The following is an 8,954-nucleotide window of genomic DNA, read 5'->3' as shown; positions in this document are numbered from 1 at the left end:
CATTGGCTGAAAGGTAGGAGTGGGATACGGGCAGGTCTCATAAATTGATGATCAGGGCAGTCAACATAACTAGGGTTCCTTGGCTGCCAAGGCCTCTGGACACGAACATTTTCTCTTTTTGTTTCTTCCAACTTCTTAGAATTCTGTAATACCTGGGCATAGCTCTCGACAGGGAGAACAGTGAGATATGCCTTTATTGACGGCCGCAATCTGTTGAAAAACTTCTTTGCCTTCACATTGTCAGGCTTGATCTTATCAGGGGCGAAAATGAATAGCTCTTCAAATATCTGTTGGTAGTCCAACACAGACAAAGAACCTTGGACGAATGCCTTGAATTCTGCTTCCTTGGCATCTTTAACAGCTTCAGGAAAGTAGTTCTTACAAAAATCCTTTTTGATCACTTCCCAAGAAACAACACCTGCATGGAGGTCTTCAAGAATGGGGCGAGTTGAAGTCCACCATGCATCTGCTTCATGCTGAAGCTTTTGCTCGGCGAAAAGAACTTTCTGGGCTTCCGAACATTGCAAATTCAGGAAGGCCTTCTCTAATTCCCTTAGCCATTTGTTAGGAAATAGAGTATCCTTGGTTACACTGGTGAACGACGACACTTGCAGTTTTAGAAAACTTTCCATCAACCTAATATGCGAGGTCCCAATGAATCTCTCCACATATGGGGCTGCAACATTTGGGTTCCCTTGCCCACCAGCACGATTCCCGCCATGAAGCTAGTCATCATCTGAGTAAACTGGGCTGCCTGCTTTTGCATCATGTTATTCATAACATTAGCAATATCTTGAAAGCTTCTGGTCTCAAGAGCACTTGGAAGGTCAACAGTGGTGTGACTGTTCTCTTGCGTCTATTGGTCAAATGTACCAGCATGCACCTCACCATTCCCAGTGCTATCGGAATCTACAAGTCAGTTTCTCAAGAAAACCATTTTGCAAAACCAATATGACAACACAAACATCGAAGATTCGTCAACAACTTCAAGACCAAGTGATTAGAATGCTTAAATCATACTTAGAATCATCAACATAGTAAGCAAACAATCAAACATTGGTCAAAAATAAAAAAATCGAGCCCAAAATCCAAGAAAAAACATTCTGCCCTCCTTGTAAAATAAGTTTTAAACTCCATTTTCACTTCATTTCTCACTTGAAACTCAATTTCTTCAAGAAAGGGCTCTGGAGAACCATCTTTCCAAGGTTTCCAAAGAGATTCTAAGTGATTAGAAGCTTCAACAACACACACTTAGAAGATAAAAACAAGGTAAGTACTATTCATCATCTTCTCAAGTTGGTTTCTTTGCTTAGGGTTCTTGTAAAATCATGTTTAACTTGTTGTTCTAGGTTAGAAACATGTTCATGCATGCTTAGTAACATAATAACATAGTTTCCATGCAAAAACAAGCCTTAAACAACAAGCAAACACAGAAACACCAACTTGCTCTCGCTAACGCAACCGAAATCCCCAAATTTAGAAAAATTTTGATTACTCTCAAACCGCTTGGAATTTTAACATCAAATCAGTTGTCACATGCTAGAAATGATATGCTAGAGGTACTCATGCAATTTGTTTCAACCAATTTGATGTTTTCAAAAATCCCCAATTTTGACCTAAAAAGCCAAAAATCCCTTTTCTAGCTTGCTGAATTTTCCGCTTTAGGCAGCGATTTCGATGGGTTTTCTTCAATTAAACTTCATAAGCATGAAATTCAAGGTATTACGCACATGCTAGTATGTTCAATTTGAATTTTCCCCAAAATCAAAATTTTCCAAAAATTTACGAAAATGCCCTTCTTGTCTAAACTTATTTGGTAATTCTCTGACTTGTTTAATCTTTTCTATAGGTATAGTCATCATGCAGCGACAGGGACGAGGAGGAGGCCGTGGTAGAGGTAGATTAGTGGGAGCCAGGAGACGTAGGGTACTGATAAGCATGCATTTACCATTATTTATTTGATTTAATTCCCAATACTTAATTAATTAAAGAGAGCTAATTGAGTATTTTTGTGTAATTTTTAGGAATAAGGTGATTTTGGATATTAGAGATAATATGGAGTAAAGTAGGCAAATATATTAGATATTGGTGGATTTTAAATCATGGCATGCAATCTTGCTGCCCAATAAATCATGAAAAGTGAAATCTTAGCCAAATTGGAAATAGGTGGAGGTCTAAGGAACAAAATTGGTAATAAATCTGAAAATCGGGTAAACAAACCTACCTTCAATATTTTGGGCATATCTCTCTCGTATGAGCTTGGATTGCGGTTATTAAAGATGCTGTGGAACTATATTGAAAATAGCTACAACTTTCTAGTTTTGAGTTTTTCCAAAATCTGAACGAATAAAGGACAAATCTATGGGTAAATATAAGGGATTCATTGTGTGCGGGAGACATAAAAGAGAAGCCAACCACAGAGAAGAGGAGAAGACGGCGAATGCGGCTCTCATATCTCTCATTGCTGAAGAAGAAGATCACATATCTCTCTCTCTCTCTCTCTCCCTATGTTTCATCTTTATTTTTCTTATGAACTTTGTGATAATGAGTAGCTAGTTCCTTTTCTTTGGGATGTAGATGAACCATGCTTATTTCATTAATTTGATTGTTCTATATATTCTAGTTGATTGTGTTTTAGTTTGGCCAAAGATGTTCTATAGCTCAGCGAACTAAGTGATGTGGAGAAAATGTGATCGAACCTGGTTCATACTTGGTTTGACCTTCAACTTCGGTCGGGATGAAAGGAATCGACTCGCTTCCGAGCAAGCCGGGTCCAAGAGGTAGCTTGCTGAGGAAGAAAACTAAATCAGCAACAAGCACGCCCTAATCCAACTTATGGATTAGGTTAATTACCCTAATGATGGCAGACACAACTTGATGGCTGTCACTTATCACTGTTGAAGGGGTAATCATCAGATAACCGTGAGGTTATCTCAGGAGTCCTCTACTAGTTCAAACTAGTAGAAGTCTATCGCTCAACGGATCTAACTGTTATAATCAAACGACTATCCGAAGAAGGCTCAAATACATCCAACGAAGAAGATTCGAAGGTACACTCTATATAAACATCACTTACCTGCAAGGTAAAAGGAGGAGAGATCCAGATCCATACACACACATTTGGATGTAAACACTCAGATGCTTATGATCTAAATCGTATTCCAGTTATTCATTCCTTAGCTCTGCGCTTCTAGCAGAGCCGTTTGTTATTAAGTTCATCGACTAACTTAGCCATCGAAGGTGGACTCCCGACCCTAGTGGTCCGGCCACATCTGACGCTTTCGTTTTGCAGGTCATTCTAAAGAGATCTAAGGGCTGAGTAGATTTTGGACGCATCATTTGGCGCCGTCTGTGGAAAACGATTCAGAAAGCTATGGTGACTAGATCAGCAGCAGCCGCTGCAGAACGCGATACTGGTGTCCAAACCCCTGGAGTAAATAACCCAGATATTCCTCAGGAAAGTTTACCACCTCTCGAAGTAGATGGCGGTCAAGGGGGACACAATCCTCCAGAGACACTCCAAAATCAATTAGATCAATTGAAAGTCCAACTTTTGGACCTAAGTCAAGCACTCCGTGTGCTAACCAGATGAGTGGTATTACCACAAGAACTTGATCATCGCGATGCAGGAAGGCGTGTATTGCCACGGGATCAGAGATTAATTGAAGATCAGAATATCGGTCAGAACTTTCGTGAAGGTGACCGAGTGCCTAGGAGAGTTGACGATCTACCTAGACGGGACGATTGGTTTGACGGGCCGCAAGGAAGTACAACCGATTCGAATACAAGGTTGGTTACAGGAGTGAGAACTCACTCACCAACTGTTAGACGAGCTGTTCGTGATGAGCGAGCTATTCGTGACGAGCGAGCTGTTTGTGATGGGCGGGCTTTTCGTGATGATCATTTTGTTCGGGGTCGTGATCGTGTTGCAGAAGATCATTCAACACATATTGGTCAGGAATTGGCCAATATTAATTAGAAGCTGGGACAACTGGCTAGAGGAAGAATAACTGATGATATCTATTCAGTTATTCGAAAGACTCCATTTGCTGAGCCAATTGCGGGATACCGGTTTCCTCATAATTTCCGTTTGCCAACTTTTTCCACTTTCGACGGCTCTGGAGATCCTACGGCCCACATCGGTTATTATCAGCAGACTATAGTAGTTGCAGGTAATTCTGATGAAATTTTCTGCAGGGTTTTTGGTTAATCTTTAACCGGAGCGGCACAGAAATGGTTCTCGAACCTCCTATAGGGAAGGATCATGAATTTTGATGAGTTGGCGCGCAAATTCATAGGGCGATTCCAGAGTGGAATCCAGATCAAGAAGACAAAGGAAACCTTGTTTACTATTAGACAACGAAAGAGCAAATCGATCAGAGAATATCTGAAAAGATTCAATAGAGTTACAATGGAGATAGAGAATCTAGATGAGCAAGTAGCTAAAACTGCTTTGTTCACTGGACTCACTAACCGAAGACTCTTGGAGTTATTACTTCAAGATATGCCTACAACTTATGCTGAGTTGGTACAAAGATGCCAAAAGCAGGCTGAAGTCACGGAAATCTTAGATGCACGCAAGGGGGACAATAAAGCCTCCACCAAAGAACAAAAGGCTCCTAAGAATAGGCAGAAGCCAAAGCAGAATGTTCGTGATCGAGTTGGAAAGCCTCAGGCATGGTGGCAAAGATGTCCCAATAAAAGTGAGTATACTCCATTAAATACTCCTCGGGTTGATATTTTGAATATCATTAAGAAGTGAAATATTTTGAAGTGGCCTCCAAAGATTCCTTTAAAGCCTGGAGAGCAACAGGATCGAGAAAAATATTGTCGTTTCCAAGGATTACGGTCATTATACCAATGATTGTCGTCATTTGAAGGCAGGTATTAAGAGATTAATATCTCAGAGACATTTGTCCAATTTTGTTAATAGAAGAAGGGAGGAGCCACGTGAGGCTGGCCCCAAAAGGTATCGTTCGAATAGTCCAGAACAACCGAAGGAGGCTCCGAGGTTTAAAAAAGGTAAGGAGGTGATTGATGCTACTCGGTCACCGATCCTTACAATATTCGGGGGCCCAGAACCTGAATCACTCCGGAGGTTGAAAACAAAATCTAAATTTGTTGGAACTGGAGAAACGCAGAAGCGTAAGAGGCCGAATGGTGAAGATTCTATCACCTTTGTGGAAGAGGATGACAGAGGCGTTTGTTTACCTCATGATGATGCCATAGTCATCAAGGTAGAGATCGCGCGCCGAGAAGTACATAGAGTTTTAGTTGATACAGGGTCTGCTACGGACCTAATATCTTATGAGGTGTATCAAAAGCTTAAGGCGGATAAGGACTTGATGGAGCCATCATCCACACATTTATATGGCTTTGCAGGATCGTTTGCAATAGCGGAGGGATCTGTTCAGTTGGACCTATTGATTGTGAGTTTTCCCAAGGAAGCTATCATCTGAATAAATTTTTTGGTGGTTCAGGAACTTCCAGCTTACAATGTTATCCTCGGGCAGCCATCTCTGTCCATGCTAGGTGTTATTGTTTCTACGAAGCACCTGAAGATAAAATTCCCGACTGAGATGGGAATTGGTCAAGTTTCATCTGACCAGAGGATCTCTCGGCAATGCTATGTTGCCTATTTGAAGGACAAGGAGGGCCCAAGGAAGATGACTGCCCTACCATTAGAAGTACGGGATGATTGGGAAGAAGCAGAAATGCAAAGGCCCGAGCCGGTAGAAAAGCTAGAGCAAATCCAGTTGTTTATTAATAATACAGAAAGGAGAGTTGAAGTCTTTTCTTCAACAAAATAGTGATGTATTCGCATTGTCTGCTAAGGACATGCCAGGAATCGATTGAAATGTTGCAGAGCATAAACTCTGGATAGATCCAAAGGTGAAACCAGTCATCCAAAAAAGGAGAAATTTCTCCATAGAAAAGTACGAAGCCGTTTGGGGCGAAGTTGAAAAACTGAAGAGTTCTAGTTTCATAGAACCAATTGAATGCCCAACTTGGTTAGCCAACGTGGTAATGGTCAAGAAGGCGAATGGGAAGTGGAGGATGTGTACAGATTACACCGACCTCAATAAGGCTTGTCCTAAAGATTGCTATCCATTGCCCAGGATTGACCTCTTGATAGATGCAACTGCAGGATATGAAACCTTGAGTTTCATGGATGCCTACTCGGGGTAAAATCAGATCCTCATGAATAAGGAAGATGAAAAATTTACGGCTTTCATGACTGATCGTGAAAGCTTCTATTATAAAGTCATGCCGTTTGGCCTGAAAAATGCAAGAGCTACATATCAGAGGGCCATCAACAAGATATTCAAAGACCTAATCGGGAAAAATGTTAAGGCTTATGTTGACGATATGCTGGTAAAAAGCATTACAAGGGCAAAGCATATCGCAGATTTAACTGAAGTATTCACAGTATTGCGAAAATATCAAATGAAGCTGAATCCGGAGAAGTGCACCTTTGGAGTATCTTCAGGCAAATTCTTGGGCTTCATGGTGTCACAGAGAGGTATTGAGGCTAATCCAGCCAAAATACAAGCTTTAATTGATATGGAAGCCCCAAAAACTGTTCGGGATGTGCAGTGCTTGACAGGGAGAATAGCTGCTCTGAACCGTTTCATCTCAAAATCTAGAGAAAAGTGTCTACCATTTTTTAAGGCACTTAAAGATTTGAGGGGAAGCAAGGAAGCGAATTGGACTGAAGAGTGCCAGAGAGCTTTCGAGGAATTAAAAGAAACATTGGGAAGACCACCGCTTTTATCCCGATCCGGAAGGGGAGAAGTTTTACAGCTATATTTAGCAGCATCCCTTTTAGCGGTCAGTGCGGTACTCGTTCGGGAGAAGGATAAAAGGCAATGGCCAATTTATTATGTTAGCCACGTTTTACTTGATGCGGAGATGCGGTGTTCCCAGATTGAGAAGCAAGCTCTAGCTCTCATGACAGCAGCTAGCAAGCTACGGCCATACTTTCAGGCTCACTCGATAGAAGTATTTACAACTTTCCCTCTTAGTAAAGTTCTTCGTAAACCTGATTTGTCTGGAAGGATGATAGCCTGGTCGGTTTAACTCAGCGAGTTCCAAGTAAGCTTTAAGCCTAGAACGGCAATCAAAGCTCAGGCGCTGGCCGATTTTGTAGTAGAAACTACTGCACCAATAGAGAACATTGTTGAAGAGCCCACTATACCAACCATTTGGGAAGTATATGTGGACGGTTCGAGTAATAAAGACGGAGCAGGGGCTAGAATTCTTTTGAAGAGTCCAGTAGGATTTATCATTCGATATGCATTGAGATTTGCATTCGAAGCTAGCAATAATGAAGCAGAATATGATGCCCCCCAGGCGCTCGGGAGAACTATTTATAGTGACTCAAATTGTCAAAAGCACTGGCAGTAGCAGATGTAACTATTTATAGTGACTCTCAACTTATTGTCAATTAAGTTTAGGGTGAGTATGGTATTAAAGAACCTTGCTTGTAGAAATAGCGAGAGATTGTGCAAGCATCACAAAAAGAATTCAGGAATTTGAAGGTATGTCAGATTCCAAGGACAGAAAACACAGTGGCAGATGAGCTATCCCGATTAGCCAATGCCAAAGAGAAAAATTTAGACCCTTCGGTCTACATTGAAGAGATAACATTTCCAAGTTATCACAAGAAAGAAATTTCTTACATTGAAGCGGAGCGTTCCTGGATGGATCCAATAGTGGAATATCTGAGAGATGATAAACTACCGGAGGATTAAAAAGAGGCGAGATTAGTCAGAGTACGATCCGCGAGGTTCATTATGCAAAACGGAAGGTTGTACAAAAGATCTTATTCTGGACCCCTTCTAAGATGTTTAGGTCTCGAAGGAGCGGAGTCGGCTCTGGCCGAAGTACATGAAGGGATTTGTGGCGCTCACATGGGTGGATGAGCCCTGGCCCAAAAATCCTGAGACTTGGGTTATATTGGCCTAAGATCCAACAAGCTGCTATGGAATATGTTTGCCGGTGTAGCAATTCTCAAGTCCATGCTACAGTATCCAAACACCCAGCGGAAACCATGACATCAATTCTAGATCCCATCCCTTTTGCGATGTGGAGAATCGATATCATGGGGAAATTCACAAAGGCGTCAGGCGGAAGAGAATATCTGATAGTAGCAATTGACTATTTCACTAAATGGGTTGAGGCCAGCGCCCTAGCAACAATCACTGAAAGAAAGGTGGAGAAGTTTATACTTGAGTCAATCATATATCTCTTTAGGATGTCGAAGATAATCGTTACTGATCATGGTACCCAACTTGACTTTCCACAATTCGAGCAGTTTTGTGGAACTTACATGATCGAGCATCGTATGTCATCAGTGGCATACCCCCAAAGCAATGGACAAGTAGAGGTTACTAACCGAACGCTACTTGAGGGAATAAAGAGAAGATTTGAGGCCGATAGAGCCTTATGGGTCGAAGAACTGCATAATGTATTGTGGGCCTACTGAACTACGGTTCGAACACCCACAGGAGAAACTCCATTCAGGTTGGCTTATGGATCCGAAGTATTGGCACCTATGGAAATAATGGCAGGAGCATTACGGGACAGAGAGTTCGAAGAAAAAGCGAACGAGCAAGGATTGCTTGATAGTCTTGATTTGTTGGATGATGTTCGGGCAAAAGCAATAGCACAAACTCAACATTATCAACCAAGGATAGCATCACATTATAATACCCGAATATAGAGTCGTCGGTACTTAGCAGGAGATTTGGTATTGAGAAATACCTTAGCTTCAGATCCACGCCATCAAAGAAAATTGAACCCTTCTTGGGAAGGACCATATATGGTTATAAAACCAGTCGGTTCAGGAGCTTACAAGCTGAAGAACATAACAACCCAGAAAGAGTTGGATTGTTCGTGGAATGCCATACATCTGAAAAAATATTATCCTTGAGGATTATCAATTTTGTTCG

Source organism: Hakea prostrata, chromosome 3 (genome assembly GCF_041222555.1).
Source record: "Hakea prostrata isolate BN-2017 chromosome 3, UWA_Hpros_2, whole genome shotgun sequence".
Classification (NCBI taxonomy): Eukaryota; Viridiplantae; Streptophyta; class Magnoliopsida; order Proteales; family Proteaceae; genus Hakea; species Hakea prostrata.
This window is presented reverse-complemented; position numbering follows the sequence as displayed.